Raw genomic sequence first — 16,795 nt, 5'->3', positions numbered from 1 at the left:
ATCTTCTTGGAATTTTTGGAATAGTCTGTGAAGGATAAAGGTTAGCTCTTCCCCAAATGCTTTGTAGAATTCTCCTGTGAAACCACCTGGTCCAGGGCATTTGTGTGTCAGGGATTTTTTTATTAATTCTTCAATTCTGTCAGTTGTTATTGGTCTGTTCAGGCCTCCTGCTTCTTCTTCATTGATTTTTGGAAGATTATATTTTTCTAGAAATTTGTCCATTTCACCTAGGGTTTCAAATTTCTTGGCATATAGTTCTTCTTAGTAGTTTCTTGAAACCTTTCTTTTTCTGTGGTATCAGTTGTATTTTGTTCTCTTTCATTTTTTATTGTGTTATTTTGGTCATCTCTCTTTTTTTCTTGATGAGTTTGCTTAAAGGCTTGTCAATTTTGTTTGCCTTTTCAAAGAACCAGCTCCTGGATTTATTGATCCTTAGAATTGTGCTTTTTGTCTCTCTGTTGTTTAATTCTGCTCTGATCTTGGTTATTTCCTATATTCAACTTGCTCTAGCCTGTCTTTGTTGTTGTTCTTGGAATTCTTGTAGGTGTAAAGTTAGGTTTTTTATATTGAATGTCTCTATTTTTTTTTTTTTAGGTAGACCTGTATAGCTGTCAACTTCCCTCTCAGGACTGCCTTTGCTGTGTCCCATAAGTTTTGGGTTATTGTGAGTTCATTCTCATTTGCTTCCAGACATTTTTTTTATTTCATCTTTGATCATTCTTCACCCATTCATTGTTTAATAGCATGTTATTCAATTCCCATTAGTTTGAGTGTTTGTTTGTTTGTTTCCTTGAGGTTGGTTTCTAGTTTCAGTTCCTTGTCATCAGAAAAAAATGCTTGATATAATTTCAATTTTCTTGAATTTTTTGAGGCTTATTTGGTGTCCTATCATGAGGTCTGTCTTTGAAAATGTTCATATGCATTTGAAAAGAATGTATATTTTGTTTTGGGGGGATTAATGACTTTATATATATATAAATATTAATAAATATATTGATATATCAATAAATATATCTTTGTATTTATTTATATATATCAAATTAATCTATCTTAATGTGATATCTTAAATATATCTTAAATATATCTTTGTTGATATTTTGTTTGGAAGATCTGTCCATTTTTGATAGTGGGGTTTTAAAATCCCCTACTATAATTGTGTTTCTGTCAATATCTTTCTTGAAGTCCTCCAAGATTTTCTTTATGTATTTGGGTGGTCCTATGTTGGGTGCATATATATTTACAATGTTTATGTCTTGTTCATGGATTCTTCCCTTGAGTATTATGAAGTGACCTCTAGACCTCTTTTTATGCCCCTCTTTTTTGGAAGTCTGTGTTTTCTGTATGAGTATTGCTACCTTGGGTTTTTTCTCCCTGTCCATTTGTTTGGAATATTTATTTACAGACCTCCACTTTCAGTCTGTGTAGGTCTTTTGTCCTGAGGTGAGTCTTTTGTATGCAGCATATGTTTGGATCATGTTTTCTTATCCATTCTGGCATACCATGTCTTTTAATTGGAGCATGTAATCCATTTACATTTAAGGTTATTATTGATAGTTACTTATTCATTGCCATTTTTGTACCTGTGTTCCTCTCTCTCTGTCTTTTCCATCCTTTTGTGAAGCAGTCCATTTAGCATCTCTTGCAGAGCTGATTTCATGGAGGTGTATTCTTTTAGACATCTTTTGTCTGGGAAGCTCCTTATTTGGCCTTTCATTTTATTCCTGATCTTTTTTTAAAGATTTTTTATTTTTATTTTTATTTATTTTTAGAGAGGGAATGGAGGGAGAGAGAGAGAGAGAGAGAGAGAGAGAGAGAGAGAGAGAGAGAGAGAGAGAGAGAGAGAGAAACATCAATGTGTGGTTGCTGGGGTCATGGCCTGCAACCCAGGCATGTACCCTGACTGGAAATTGAACCTGCGACACTTTGGTTTGCAGCCCGTGTTCAATCCACTGAGCTACGCCAGCCAGCGCTTGGGCCTTCCATTTTAATTGAGAGCCTTGCTGTATAGAATAATCTTGTTTGCAGGCCTCTGGTTTTCATTACTTGAAATAATTCTTGCCATTTTCTTCTGGCTTGGAACATTTCCATTGAGAAGTCAGCCTCTAGACTCCCTTGTATGTCACTTCCTTTTTTTCCCTTGCTGCCAAGACAGCAAGATCCTCTTGTTGTCTTGGAATTTTGCCATTTTAATTATTGTGTATCTTGAATTGGGCCTCTTTGTGTTCCTCTTGATCGGGACTCTCTGTGTTTCTTGGGTTTATGTGACTTTTTCTCTCATCAAATTAGGGAAATTTTCCATCATTATTTTTTTCAAAGGGTTTTTATAACCCTTGCTCTTCCTCTTCTCCTTCTTGTATCCTTATTATATGGATATTGCTATGCTTCATGTGGTCTTGCAGCTCCCTTGTCACCTGTTCATTTTTTCTGAGTCTCTTTTTCTTTTCTTGCTCTATGTAGCTTGTCTGCCAACTCGCTAATTTGATTCTCTTCTTTATGTAACCTGCTTGTAATTCCTTCTAATATCTTTTTCATTATTGTGATTTTAGTGTTAATTTTCTCCTGTTTTGTTGTTTATAGTTTCTATTTCCTTTTTCATGCTGATGTTGTTCTCACTCAGTTCCTTGTCTATGGAATTCAGTTGTCTATGAATTCCTTGAATATCTTTATAATCATTATTTTGAAATCTATATCTGATAGTTTGGTTACCTCCATTTCTTTAGCCCTTTTAGTAGGGAGTCTTTCAGTTATTTTGATTGCATGTTATTTTTTGTCTCCCTATTTTAGGTGACTCCTTTTGTTTGTTTCTGCACTTTCTGATGTTTCACCTTGCCAGCTGTCTTTTCAGGGTAAATTCTATGGTAGGAATTCTATGGGGTTCAGTGGTGTAGTCTCTGCTCTCCTTGTCTGGGCACTCTAGGTTATTCCCTTTTTTCTCTTCATGTGGGCTCTATTGTTATACTTGGGTTTTTACCTTTTAATAGTTCCTTTGTTGGTGTTTTTTTCCTCCAGAAGGTATAATGATGTTCGCAGCTCCCACCTATTCTTGTATGTGATCAGTGGCAGGGGTTAAGCAAAATGGTTTAAGACAGAAGAAGATTATGTTATGGGATTTAAAGTTAGAGGGGAGAATGATTGTGAGCTGAATCCAGTAAACAGAGTGCTTATGCAAGGTTAGGTGGTAAGATATAGTGAGATTAAATGATAGAAAGTAGGTGTAGTGTGTGAGAGAATAGATTTAACCACAGCAATAATACTGCTCAGGATTAAAGTGAAGTGGGCTAAGGTCATGGAGGTTTGTTATGTAGTATGTACAATTGTATGGAACAATAATTATTTACAATAGTACTGGAACAACAATAATATAACAAGAAATATATGATTTGCATAACCAGAATAGGAAGTACCCGATCAAGAGTTTTGTGTTATTGGGACATGGGTGAAGTGAAAGAAGGAAAATTAAAATACAATAAGGAGAGAAGAAGGAAAACCAGTCAAGCAATGAAATTAAACAGGGAAATAAAATGAGAAAAATTAAATATAAGGAAAAGATATAAAAAAAATATAGCCCTGGCTGGCATAGCTCAGTGGATTGAGTGCAGGCTGGGAACCAAAGTGTCCCAGGTTCGATTCCCAGCCAGGGTACATGCCTGGGTTGCAGGCCATAACCCCCAGGAACTGCACAGTGATGTTTCTCTCTCTCTCTCTTTATCTCCCTCCCTTCTCTCTCTAAAAATAAATAAATAAAATCTTAAAAAATGAAAGAAAAAAATTTAAAAAAAGAAATAAAAAATACTAAGAAAAGTGGTAAAAATAGTGGTAAGATAATAATAATACAAATAAAAAATAAAATGTTGTCTCTATTGGAAAGCAAAGTGACATTTGTCTCACTTTCTCAGTTGTTGGAGGTTAGCTTTGTGCTCCCCCTTTTGATCATCTCTAGATCCTTTGTAACTCCACTTCTTATTGTCTCACTTGGAGGAAGAAAAAAAAGAGAGGTGATAAAAAAATAATATTAAGCCTCCTGCTGACTTTAAACCTGTTCAGTGAATTCTGCTGATCTTCCTAGATGCCACAGGAAGATGGGGGCTAGGCTTTGCTTTTCTTCCTTCCTATGGTTTTGAGAGGATAGGGAATAGTTCTGGATCACGATATTCTCAGTTTCCTGTCCTCTGGCCCACTTCCTCTGTGAGCTTCCAGGCTCAAATCAACCACTCAGCGGCTCACAGCATGAATCAATCTCGTGCACAGAGCAAGAGACAAGCCGGGTGTGCATGGTTCTGCTCAGCTACAAAGTCTTTGGGAGCATGCAGTTGAAATCACCCTTGTGGTGAGTCCTTTGGAGAACTCACCCTCTGGAGAGTTCTTTACAAAGCAGCTACCCGTGTTTTTAACAAGTGCACAGCTTTCCCCACAACACAGCTTTCCAATCATTCCAGAAACTATCTGAGCCATGGTCCAACACAGCCCAACTTCTCACATCTCCAGGTGTCACCCAGCATTCCGATTTCTCTGGTGCTGGTGTCCACAGTCACAGCAGATGTGTAACACCTCTGTGTGACTTCCACTTCCTCTCTATTTACCCAGCAACTTCCAGCATCCAGGTCTCTCCTGTGACTGGCTGCCATCCCTACTCTGGTAGGGAAGGGAGCTGGTGATCTAACTCTCCTCCCTGTATCCTGTGGCAGTCGCCGGGCTGGGGGCTGCAGCAGCCTTAGTCCCTGTGCAGATCCCAAGGACCTTTCCGGCCCAGCCAAATCTCCTCACTGTCTGTTTTTCAATGTCCTCTGTAATTTTTTTTGCCTCCAAACTTCATATAAGCTGGGATTCTGTTGGCTGTTCACTCTGTTCCTCAGAAGATCAGCTAGGTGTTCCAGCTGGGTACAGGGAGAACTGGGCTCCACTCCCACCTACCTTGCCACCATATTCCCAAATCAGAACTGGAGATTATTATGCTAAGCAAAAATTCCAGTCAGAGAAAGATAAATGCCATGATATCACTTATGTGTGGGATCTAATGAGCAAAATAAACTGATGAACAAAAAAGAACCAGAGGCAAAGATACATGACATAGACATACATATCTCAGAGAGAAGGGGATGTCAGGGACTGGATAAAAAAAGGTGAGGGGCTTAGTTGAAGATCATGTATGCATAGCCCATGGACACAGACATTAGTGTGGTGAAGGCCAGGAGAGGGGAGTTGGGCTGAAGTGGGCAAATATAGGAAAATAGGGGTCATCTGTAATAGTGTAAAGAATAAAAAAACTGTCTTTAACTTCAGGGAAATCATTCCATAATTCAACACTGTGTTTGTAATGTGCAAGAAAGTGGTTATGGAATGTATGTGCTTATATTGTTCAACATACATTTCATAATTTTGTTGTAATATTTTTATTTTATTTTTCACTTTGTATTACTTTATTTAATTATTAGAACTCTGTGCATTAGGTATTATTTATTATCTTCATTCTATTGATGAGGATATGAGGACATAGGAGGTCAACTTTCTTGCCTGCTTTTGCACAAAGCCAGCAGGTGGTGGGGTCAGATTTGAATTCACGCAGTCTCATTAACTGCATATTACACTATGATAACAGCTATGATTACACCCCCAATATCTCTCTTTCTCTCTCTCCCTCTCTCTCTGGAAATGTATGTTTCTCCAAGTTCAAAGCAAGTATGCATTTCTAGAAGCATCGTTATCTTTAAGTATATAAAAGATGATAAATGACCTTTATAGTACAATCCCATTCAGGTTTCAATGAGCTTTCTTTCTGTTTTTTTTCAGTTCTTTTTATAGTTTATTTTGTATTGTTTTCATGTGTACAGCTTAGTGGTTAGACAATCATATACATAAAATCTAAAAAAAAAATAATAAATGGACAAAACTGAGAAACACTCATAGAGATAGAGATTGAACTGCTTGTTGCCAAAAGGGAAAGGGATTAAGAAGTACAAACTAGTCGTTACAAAATGGTCATGGGATGTAAAATATAGCATAGGAAATACATTCAATAACATTGCAATAATTATGTATGGTGCTAGGTGGGGTACTGGAAACACTGAGGGAAATCCTATGCAAAGTATATGATTATGATATTTTGATAAAATATCACACTCTTCATTTTTCTTTTCTTTTTCCTTTCCCTGTCCATTCCTTGCATTCCTTGTATCCTTTCTATTTTTTTCTCTTTCCCCTCCTTCTTCTTGAACAACTCAGTTAATATGCACTACATGGGGCACAGAAATTTAGGTGTGTGAGCCTGATTGGATGAGACTGTAGGGGTACAGAGGAAGACATAGGAGCCTAAAGAGGTAAGGAGAGCATCTGCATCCGAGGGGTATATGAGATGTTAGAACCTGAACATGGTGGAAAAGATCTTCCCATGAGAAGTGATTCAGTGTGTGGTGTCAGAGCTAGAGTGGGGTGAAAAGAGCATCCACTTGGAAGGGCAACTCAGTGAGTTGGTACAGGCTGATTGGAGTAAGATTGAAGTACACACAGGACTGTTGTCTTACGGCATGATGTCAAAGCATGACTGAAATGAGGGAGTTTTTTAGACATTTTAGCAGATTACAAATTGAGTAAAATTGAAATGCATTTTGGGTAAGGAGAGCAACTGAATGTGGAAATGTGTAGCAATGGGGATGGAAAATTTGTCATGTACAGGGGGACCGATAAAATAAGTTATTATACTACAAATAACATAAACCAGGTTCTTCCTCTTGAGGAAGGATGTTATAGAAAGGGAAAAGGAGAGAGCTAGAACACAGTGTTATTGGATTGCAATTGGAGTGTTCAGTGTGAACTCATGGTTTTAATATACACACAGATATAGAAATATGGATGTGTGTGTGTTCTCAAGTGTACATGAGTGTGCATGTTCTCATGTTTTGTCCACTGAAAGGTCTAGGAGCAGTGATAATCTGATATTACTGAGTACCTCCCTTGCCCAGAGCATCAATTCTTCTAAATAAAATTCTTAATTCAAAGTAAACAAGACATTTGGAGAGATATTGCTGATTCCAAAAGTGGGACACAGAAAGTACAAGATAAAACTGGAACACCTCATTCTTCAGAAAGCAAGGACATTTTGAAATAATAATGGGGTCCTGTCAAAAGTATTCTGGAGGTAGTTTCTGTGGTATTTCCATATTTAAATAAGTAAAAAACAGAATAAGAATAAATAATGATAATAATAAGTCTATACTAGTGAATATTAATGAATGAATAAGTCAAGAGTGTGATAAAAACCATAATATTTACATAAATTTAAATTATTTCTTTACAAAGTAATTGTTAATTACAAAAGCTAAAAGGTTTTATTTTTTAGTGAAGAAGCCCTGCAGGTACCACCTTAATTGAATAATCAATGTGAGCACCATCTGTAATGGGACAGATTGAAATTGTATACCACCTGAGAAAATGCAATGAGAAGAATGCAATATCACCACTTCAGATAAATGCAATAAAGATTTAGTCTACAAAATAATTGGCCTAAAATCTTTAAAGTTATAAAGGTCATGAAAGTAAAGTTTGAGGAACTTTTCTAGGGAAGGGAATTAAAGTGGTATGGCAGCCAAATGCAAACCATAATTTTGGATTGAACCCTTTTGCTTTAAAGGACATTATTGGGAAAACTTAGGAGACTTGGCTAGGCAGTCTAAAAAATAGATGGTAGTGGTATATTAAATTATAATCTTCTGATTTTATGGTTGTGTTGTGGTTACATAGGAGAAAGCCCTTCATGGTAGAAGATAAACAATAACATTTTTAGGGTTGATGGGACATCATGTTGGTAACTTGCTCTACAATGGTTTAGGAAGAAAAATGTTCTTTACTCTGTACCTCCATACTTTTCAAATGTTCTATAAGTTTGACATTATATGTGTATATATGTGTATAAAGGGAAGGCAATATACTGGTAGTAGATGAGAAAATGGGTTTTGAAAACCAGCTGGACCTAGGTCTGATTCCTGATTGTATCACTTAATAGTCATGTGGCACTTAACCAGCTATTTAACTTCTGTGAATATGAGTTTCCATATCTAAAATATGAAGATAATGACAGTTACATTCTCACTGGTCCTCCGTTATAGTCAAATAAGAGTTGGAATCATGATTATCATCATCATCATCTTTTCTATTATTGAAAACTTGCTATATGCATTGAATTTTGTGGAGTACTTAATAAACTGTGATAATAGATCAGATATTTTTAATTAATTCATCATTGACTAATAATTTTAGAAAATAAAATAACTATGAATTAGTAAAAATTAAATAGAAACACAAGCCTACATCTTACTACAATCAACAAACATGAAATCAGATTTTAATTGTATATATCATGAGAACAAATGTTACAATAAAAATAAATTAATTATAAAAACTGTATGTTACTGCCCTGGCTGGTGAGGCTTTGTGAATTGAGTGACAGCCTGCAAACCCAAGGTTTGCTGGTTTGATTCCCAATGAGAGCACATGCCTGCATTACAGAACAGGTCCACAGTGGGGAGTGCATGGCAGGCAACCACACATTGATGATTCTCTCCCTCACTTTCCCCCTTACTCCCCCTCTCTAAAAATAAATAAATAAATAAATAAATAAATAAATAAATAAATAAATAAATAAAATATTTTAAAAACTACCTTATTAAATAAACCCATGTGTTTATTTAATTAAAAATATAACTAAAAGCAATTAATGGTTACATGAGTGAAATAGTGATTTCCCATATTAGATACCTATATGCACACTTTGAAAAACACTACACTTATCAACATTGAAAGTTTTACTGTGAAAAATAAGCCTATTTCTGGCTTATTAACATAATCTAATGGATTGATGGCAATGCTACTCACAATAAATAATGTATACATAACTCCATGTTTTGTTTTAATAACATGGTAGAGAATACATCTCATATAAACTTATTGACAAAAGTAAAAGATATTTTAAAGCAATTTCAGAAAGCTCAAGTTATTCATTTTAAACTTTTACTCAAAATGAATAATGCTATTGTAATATTCATCTTCCAATGTTTATAGATGAGCAGTTCCAAAATCTTAACCTATAAAAGTGGAGCAAAATTGCTTTTCCATGAAGAAAATGTATTTTATATTTTATACAGGTTTCAATTTAACTTGATGAACTAATATTAAGATATCACCTGCTGCAATGTGGTCCTAATGAGCATGAGTACAAAACAATTCACATCAGATGTGACTCATCACATGATTTCAAGGACACCTGAGCTGATCAATACCCTATTGAATAAGATAAGTACTTTCTTAGCTATTTGTGACATGTCGGTATAGTTGTAGAAATTTCTGAATTCAGTTTCTACACTTATCATGAACTGCTAACAAATGTTCATTATAGCACTGGTTCAAAGACTATATTTTGAGCAGCACTGGCATTGTGCTTTTGATGAATTAACTCAAAAGATAATGCATATAAAGCACTCAGCACCATGCTTCATATATATAATATTGCTCTTTATGTATGTATGCATGTATTTATTTATTTATTTTTACTGTTTTTCAAGTGAAGTTATCTCCATTTTACCCTCACCACTCTCCTTGGCCCCACCCATCCCCGCTTCAGCCTTGTCCATGTGTCCTTTACACATGTTCCTTGACAACCCTTCCCCTCCCCCCTTATCACTCTCCTCCTTCTCCTCTGGTTACTATCAATTCTTTATTTTTAACTCATTCATTGTTTTCTTAAGATTTCATTAATTTTTATTTTTAGAAAGAGGGCAAGGGAAGGAGAAAGAGGGCAAGGGAAGGAGAAAGAGAGGGAGAGAAGCATCAATGTGTGATTGTTTCTTGCACACCCTTTACTGGGCACCTTGCCAGCAACCCAAGCATGTGCCCTGACTGGGAATTGAACTGGCGACCCTTTGGTTCACAGGCCCACGCTCAGTCAATTAAGCTACACCAGCCAGGGTGCCATTCATTGTTTAATAGCATACCATCCAGCCTCCATCAATTTGAATGTTTTTGAGTTTTTTCCTTGAAGTTAGTTTCTAGTTTAAAGCCCTTGTGGTCAGATAAAACACATGATATGATTTCAATTTTATTGAATTTATTGAGGCTTGTTTTGAGTCCTATCATGTAGTCTGTCTTTGAAAATATTCTGTGTGTATTTGAAATGAATGTATATTTTGCTTCTGTTGGATGAAAGTTTATATACGTATCAGAGAAGTCCATTTGATCTAATGCATTGTTCAATTCCACAATAACCTTGTTGACATTTTGTTTGGATCTATCCATTGTTGACAGTGGGGTGTTAAAGTCTCTTACTATAATTGTGTTGCTATCTATATCTTTCTTGAAGTCCTCCAAGATTTTCCTGATATATTTGGGTGCTCCTATGTTAAATGCATATATGTTTAAAATATTCAGGTCTTCTTCATGGATTTTTTCCTTGAGTATTATGAAATGTCCTTCTGTGTCTCTTTATATGGATTTTGTTTTAAATTCTACTTTGTCTGATAAAAGTATTGCTACACTGGATTTTTTTTCTCTGTCCATTTGTTTGAAATGTTTTTTTTTTTTTCTAACCCTTTACTTTAAGTCTGTATAGGGTTTTTTTTTTTGTTTTTTTTTTGTTTTGTTTTGTTTTTTTCCTGAAGTGGGTCTCTTGTAGGCAGCATATGTGTGGCTCATTTTTTTCTTAACCATTCAACTACCCTATATCTTCTGATTGGGACATTTAATCCATTTACATTTTTCCCTTGAAATATATGTTACATTTTTTTTATTTTAAGTATATTTTATTCCTTATGCTGTTACAGTTTTCCACATTTTTTCTCTCCTTTATCCCCCCTCTGCCCTGCGCCATCTAACCCTCCAGTCTTCCTCCCACGTAGGTCATGTCCATGGGTTTTACACATAAGCTCTTTGACTTCTCCTTTTCCTATAACATTCTTTTCTTTTAAAAAGAGACACATTTATTCATCATCATAATCAGACTATTACACCTAACAATGACCAGCATGGCAGTAAAAAAACTACCTTAAAATGGGAAGGAGGTGGGGAAGGCTAGAGGGTGGGATGGGATGGGAGTAAAAGACAGAAAACTGTACTTGAACAACAATTAAAATTAAATTAAATTAAATTAAAAAAACTTTGTTGGAATGCTTTACATTTTCCACAGAACAGAAAATAAAATAACCTGTTATATAATTAGTCACAAATGCAGTCCTCGAGTTTTTTGCCATTCACACAATATTGTCTAAAACATGTCTTCTTTGCAGCAGTTAGGCCCTGCCACCACTGTGCTTGGCTGAGTTCACAAATCTGTTGTAACGTGTAGCTTCCCTGTCACTTCTCTGGCTCTCCCTTCCTGCTAATCTTTGTTTCCTGGAAGTAGTTAAAACCTTCTGCCACTTCTATAGCTACTGCTGCTGCTGGAATGGCCATAGCCACCTTGGTTTCATGGTTTGGCAAAGTATTGGCCTCCACCATCATAGGGGCCAGAGCTTCTGCCTCCAAAGTTTCCTCTTTTCATGGGTCCAAAATTTGAAGATTTATTGTTGTAATTGCCAAAATCATTGTAGCTTCTACCACCTTCAAAATTGTTTCTACTACCACCACCTAAGCTGCCTCTACCTTCTCCACTGTTATAGACGTCATAGCTGCCACTCCTACCATAGCCACTGCCCTGGTTTCCATAACCCTGTCTACCACTTCCACAGCCTCTGCTTCCTCCACAGTAACCAGGGCCACCTCTTCCATAACCACCATCATTACAAAATCCATAATAGCCATCTGCATTGCTACCATATCCACCACCACCACGGCTACCACCAAAGCCATCTTGACCACTGAAGTTTCCTCCATGACCAAAGTTGTCATTCCCACCAAAACCCCCTCCACAACCACCTCCAAAGTTTCCAGAGCCACTTCAACCTCCTTGGCTGGATGAAGCACTAGCCATCTCTTGCTTAGATAGGGCTTTCTTTACTTCATAGTTGTGGCCATTTACAGTATGGTATTACTGAATGGCAGTCTTGTCTACAGAGTCATGGTCCTCAAACATTACAAAAGTGAAGCCTCTCTTTTTGCCACTGCCTTGGTCAGTCATGATTTCAATCACTTCAATTTTCCCATACTGTTCAAAATAATCTCTTAAGTGATGTTCTTCAGTGTCTTCTTTAATATCACCAACAAATTTTTTTTCCACAGTTAAGTGGGCCCGGTCTTTGAGAATCTTCTATCGAGACAGCCATCTTTGGTTCCAAAACTCTTTCATCCACCTTGTGTGGCCTTGCATATGTGGCAGCATCCACCTCCTCTACAGTGGTATATGTGACAAACCCAAAGCCTCTGGAGCACTTGGTGCTTGGGTGTTTCATCACCACACAATCTGTGAGGATTCCCCATTGCTCAAAATGGCTCTTCAGACTCTCATCTGTTGTTTCGAGGCTAAAACCTCTGATAAAAAGCTTCCATAATTGTTCCCACTCTTTGGAAGACTGACTTAGACAGGATGACTGCAGGGTAGGGAACTTCAATGATGTTTACTCAGCAGCATACACTAGCAGAAAGGACTCCTATAACATTCTTAACCTCTCCCATCTATTTTATGCCTAACAGTTATGCTTGTTATTCCCTGTACATTCCCCCATTCTTTCCCTTCCCCTCCCCACTGAAAACCCTCCATGTGATGTCCATTTCTCTGATTCTGTTCCTGTTCTAGTAGTTTTCTTAGTTTTTGGTTGTTCTTTACGTTCATTTGTTGATAGTTGAGAGTTTGTTTTCACCTTACTGTCCATAGTTTTTTTTTTATGTTCTTCTATTTCTTAGATAAGTCCCTTTAACATTTCATATAATAAGGGCTTGGTGATGATGATCTCTAATTTGACCTTGTTTGGGAAGCACTTTATCTGCCCTTTCATTGTAAATGTTAACTTTGATTGATAGAGTAATATTTAATGTAGGTCCTTGCCTTTCATGACTTGGAATACCTCTTTCCAGCTCCTTCTTGCCTGCAAGGTTTCTTTTGAGAAATCAGCTAATGGTCTTATGTGCACTCTTTTGTAGATAACTCTCTCCTTTCCTCTTGTTGCTTTTAAGAGTCTCTCTTTATCTTTAATATTGGGTAACTTAATTATGATGTGCCTTGATGGGTTCTTCTTTGGGTCCAAATTCTTTGGGACTCTCTGGGCTTCCTGGACTTCCTGGAAATCTATTTCCTTCACCAGATTGGGGAATTTTTCCTGCATTATTTGTTCAAACAAGTTTTAAATTTCTTGTGTTTGTTCTTGTCTTTCTAGCACCCCTATGATTCAGATATTGGGATGTTTAAAGTTGTCCCAGATGTTCCTAAGACTATCCTCACTTTTTTGAATTCTTGTTTCTTCATTTTGTTCTGGTTGGATGTTTATTTCTTACTTTTGTTCCAGATCATTGATTTGAGTCCTGGTTTCCTCCCCTTCACTGTTGGTTCCCTGTATATTTTGCTTTATTTCACTTTGGGTAACCTTCATCTGTTCCTTCCTTTTGTGACTGAGCTCAGTCAGTTCTGTGAGCATCCTGATTACCAGTGTTTTGAACTCTGCATCAGATAGGTTGGCTATGTCCTCATCATTTAATTCTCTTTTTGAAGTCTTGCTCTGGTCTTTCACTTGGGTCATATTTCTTTATCTTGGAACACCTGATAAGTTTTAAGGGGGCAACTCTCAGTTTTTCTTCAGCCAGCCCATCCCACAGGGTCTGGTGAGTCACCACAGCCACCCCCACTTGCCCAGTCCCCTGCCTCAAACCAGTATTCCTGAGTCAGCCTACATTGTCCGATGCCTCACTGGTCTGGTTTCTCTGGTTGATTTTTGTTTTTAATTCCTTGGTTGTCAGAGTTCCATGAAGTTTGATTTCCTGGTGCCTTTTGTAGTTTATTGATTTTAGATCAGTTGTTAGACTCCTGTTGGTTGTGCAAGGAAGGGAAGTGTTTCTACCTATGCCTTCATCTTGGCCAGAACTCCTGCTCTTTATTTCTTGGAATATTTCTTGCCATTCTCTTCTGGCTTGTAGTGCTTCTGTTGAGAAATCAGCTGCTAGCCTTAATGGAGCTCCTTTGTATGTTACTTCTTATTTCTGACATATTGCTTTTAAGATTTTCTCTTTTCTTTGAATTTTGCCATTTTGATTATGATGCATCTTGGAGTGGACCTCTTTGTGTTCCTCTTAATTCAGACCCTCTATGCTTCCTGGACTTGGGTGACTTTTTTTCTCTCATCAAATTAGGGAAGTATTCCATCATTACTTTTTCAAACAGGTTTTCTATCCCTTGCTCCTCTTCTTCTCCTCCTGGTATCCCTATTATATCTATACATTATGTTTCATGCTCTCCTGCATTACCCTTAACCTCTCATCATTCTTCTTGAGTCTTTTTTTTTCCTTTTCTTGTTCTTTCTGGGAGTTGTTTTTTTTTTTTTACCTTGTCATTAACTTGCTGATTTGATACTCTGCTTCATCCAGCATGCTTTTGATTCCTTCTATTGTGTTCTTCATTTCAGAAATGTATCCTACATTTTTTTCCTTGCTCTTATTGATAGTTTCTATGTCCTCCTTCATATTGATATAGTTTGCAGTAAGTTTCCTGTAGCTTCCTTGTAGATTTTGGTAACTCTCACTGAGTTTATTGATCTTCCTTATAATGATTGTTTTGGACTCAGTATCTGATAGCTGACTTGCCTCTATTTCATTTAGTACTCTTTCTTAGAATCCCTCCTTTCCTTTCCATTGGGTATGTTTCTTTGTTTTTCCATTCTTTGTGAGAGTCTTCTTGCTTGTTTCTGCTTCTTAAATTTATCTGTTTTGACTCACTGACTTTGTGGTGTGAACTTCTATTTTAGGAGACCTATGAGATTCAGTGGTGCAGTCTCCTTGATCTCCTGAATTTGATTCTCTTGAGATGCCATTTTTGCTGTTTATGTTGGTTCTCTGGATGTAATTGGGTTCTGATTATTGTTGGGTCTTTCTTTGGTGAGTCCTTCCCTCCAGCTGATTGACTGAGGGTCACTCTGCTCACCACGTCTAGTATGCTGTTGTGCATGTGCACTGTTTTTTTCTTTCTGGTTCCACCTCTGGTGATGTCAGATATTGACCCCACTTGACCATAGGCAGCTTGTCAAGACTTCCAGGGAACTACTGTCTGTGGCTTACTGCTTAGGATGTTAATATAGTCACTCTGCACTCCACAGTTGGACTTAAGCACCATCTGGAGGGGCAGAATCTCTCCTGGGGTTGGGACTATTGTTTCCTCTCAGGCTATTGCTGCTCAAAGGGGAGTGGTCTGCCTGAGCATAATGGCTGCTGTGGTATGGGGGATGACTCAGCACTGGGATCACAGCATCTATTCTCTCAGTTCCCTCTCCAGAGCTTCCATCCCCAGAATCTCCTCAGGCATCTCTAGCTCATTCTTCCCCCTCCTTTGCTGGAGCTGAGAGTAAGTGGCTGTAAACGAAAATCTGTGCATTGGCCCTTTAAACAGGTCTTTGCATCTCCAGTCATCTGTCTCTGGCAGAGAGCAGCCCTGGAACTTCCTGGTTGTTATCTGTGTACTTTTTTTTTTTTTGCTCAGGTGCTCTAGGCTGGTGATCCCAGCTTAGGTTTAGATTTCACACCTCCCTGCAGGATCCAATGGGCCACTGAGTTATCCCTATGGCACTGCTACCAGTGGCACCCAGCCAGGCCTCTCAAGTTTCTATCACACTCCTTACCAGATAGGTTGTGCCAAATCACATTCTTCTGTTTGTCCAAGATTATAAGATTTCTCTCTCTCCAGGGCAGGAAGGGAGGTGGCTGAGGTGCCATTCTTAAAGGGGCCCAAGGGAAGGTGAGAGGCTGCTGGCTGCTGGAAGGAAAATGAGTAAGTCTTTGGTGGTTTGTGATGTTGCTGAAGATTTAGTGGAAAAACTGAGAAAGTTTTGTTTTCACAAAGAAACAAACAATGCTGCCATTATAATGAAGATTGATAAGGATAAGCCCCTGGTGGTACTGGATGAAGAGCTTGAGGGCATTTCACCAGATGAACTTAAAGACGAACTCCCTGAATGACAACCTCACTTCATTGTGTATAGTTATAAATATCAACATGATGATGGAAGAGTTTCATATCCTCTGTGTTTTATTTTCTCTAGTCCTGTTGGATGTAAGCCTGAACAACAGATGATGTATACTAGGAGTAAGAATAAACTAGTCCAAACAGCTGAGCTAACCAAGGTATTTGAAATAAGAAATACTGAAAACCTAACTGAAGAATGGTTAAGTGAGAAACTTGGATTTTCCCACTAATGTGAAGTTCTGTGTTTCTAAAATATTTATGTATTAACCTGACCATACTGGAACCAGACATAAATACTTATTTATGCCTCAAAATGCACTGTTACTTACAGTTTGTTTCCTGCAGTAAAGAAAAATTTTTCATTTGTTCAAAGTTTGAACAAAGAGGAAATCATCTTCATAGTAATGAAATTTTGTAAAATATTTCCCTATATTTGTAATTGTTAGGTGAATTACTTCTCTCCAGGGACTTTTTGCACTCTTGTGACTAATTTCTATAACTTACAGTTCAGAATTACTGTTTGCAGATACCATCGGAAAGTGGGTATATGATAGACAACAGTTGCCTCCTTTTGACAAATACCAGATGTTAGCAGTTTATATATGAAAATAGCGTATTATCAGTTGTCAAAAATTTGAAATTAATTTGGGGTAAAAGACCTGAGTGACCTAGTTTTGAGCCATGAATAATAATTTACCACAGTGTAACCTGCATTGC

At 37.3% G+C, this 16,795-nt stretch overlaps 2 pseudogenes; one reads left to right on the top strand and one right to left on the bottom strand.

Moving 5' to 3' along the window:
* Window positions 1–11,383: 11,383 nt before the first annotated feature.
* Window positions 11,384–12,488, bottom strand: LOC123805161 (annotated as a pseudogene).
* A 3,389-nt stretch (window positions 12,489–15,877) lies between these two features.
* LOC123805182 lies at window positions 15,878–16,480 on the top strand (annotated as a pseudogene).
* The last annotated feature ends 315 nt before the right edge of the window (window positions 16,481–16,795 follow it).

This window comes from Phyllostomus hastatus, unplaced genomic scaffold (genome assembly GCF_019186645.2).
Source record: "Phyllostomus hastatus isolate PE091 unplaced genomic scaffold, TTU_PhHast_1.1 phas_scaffold_28, whole genome shotgun sequence".
NCBI lineage: Eukaryota > Metazoa > Chordata > Mammalia > Chiroptera > Phyllostomidae > Phyllostomus > Phyllostomus hastatus.
Note: the sequence above shows the minus strand (reverse complement) of the source record. Positions and strands in the feature narration are given on the sequence as shown.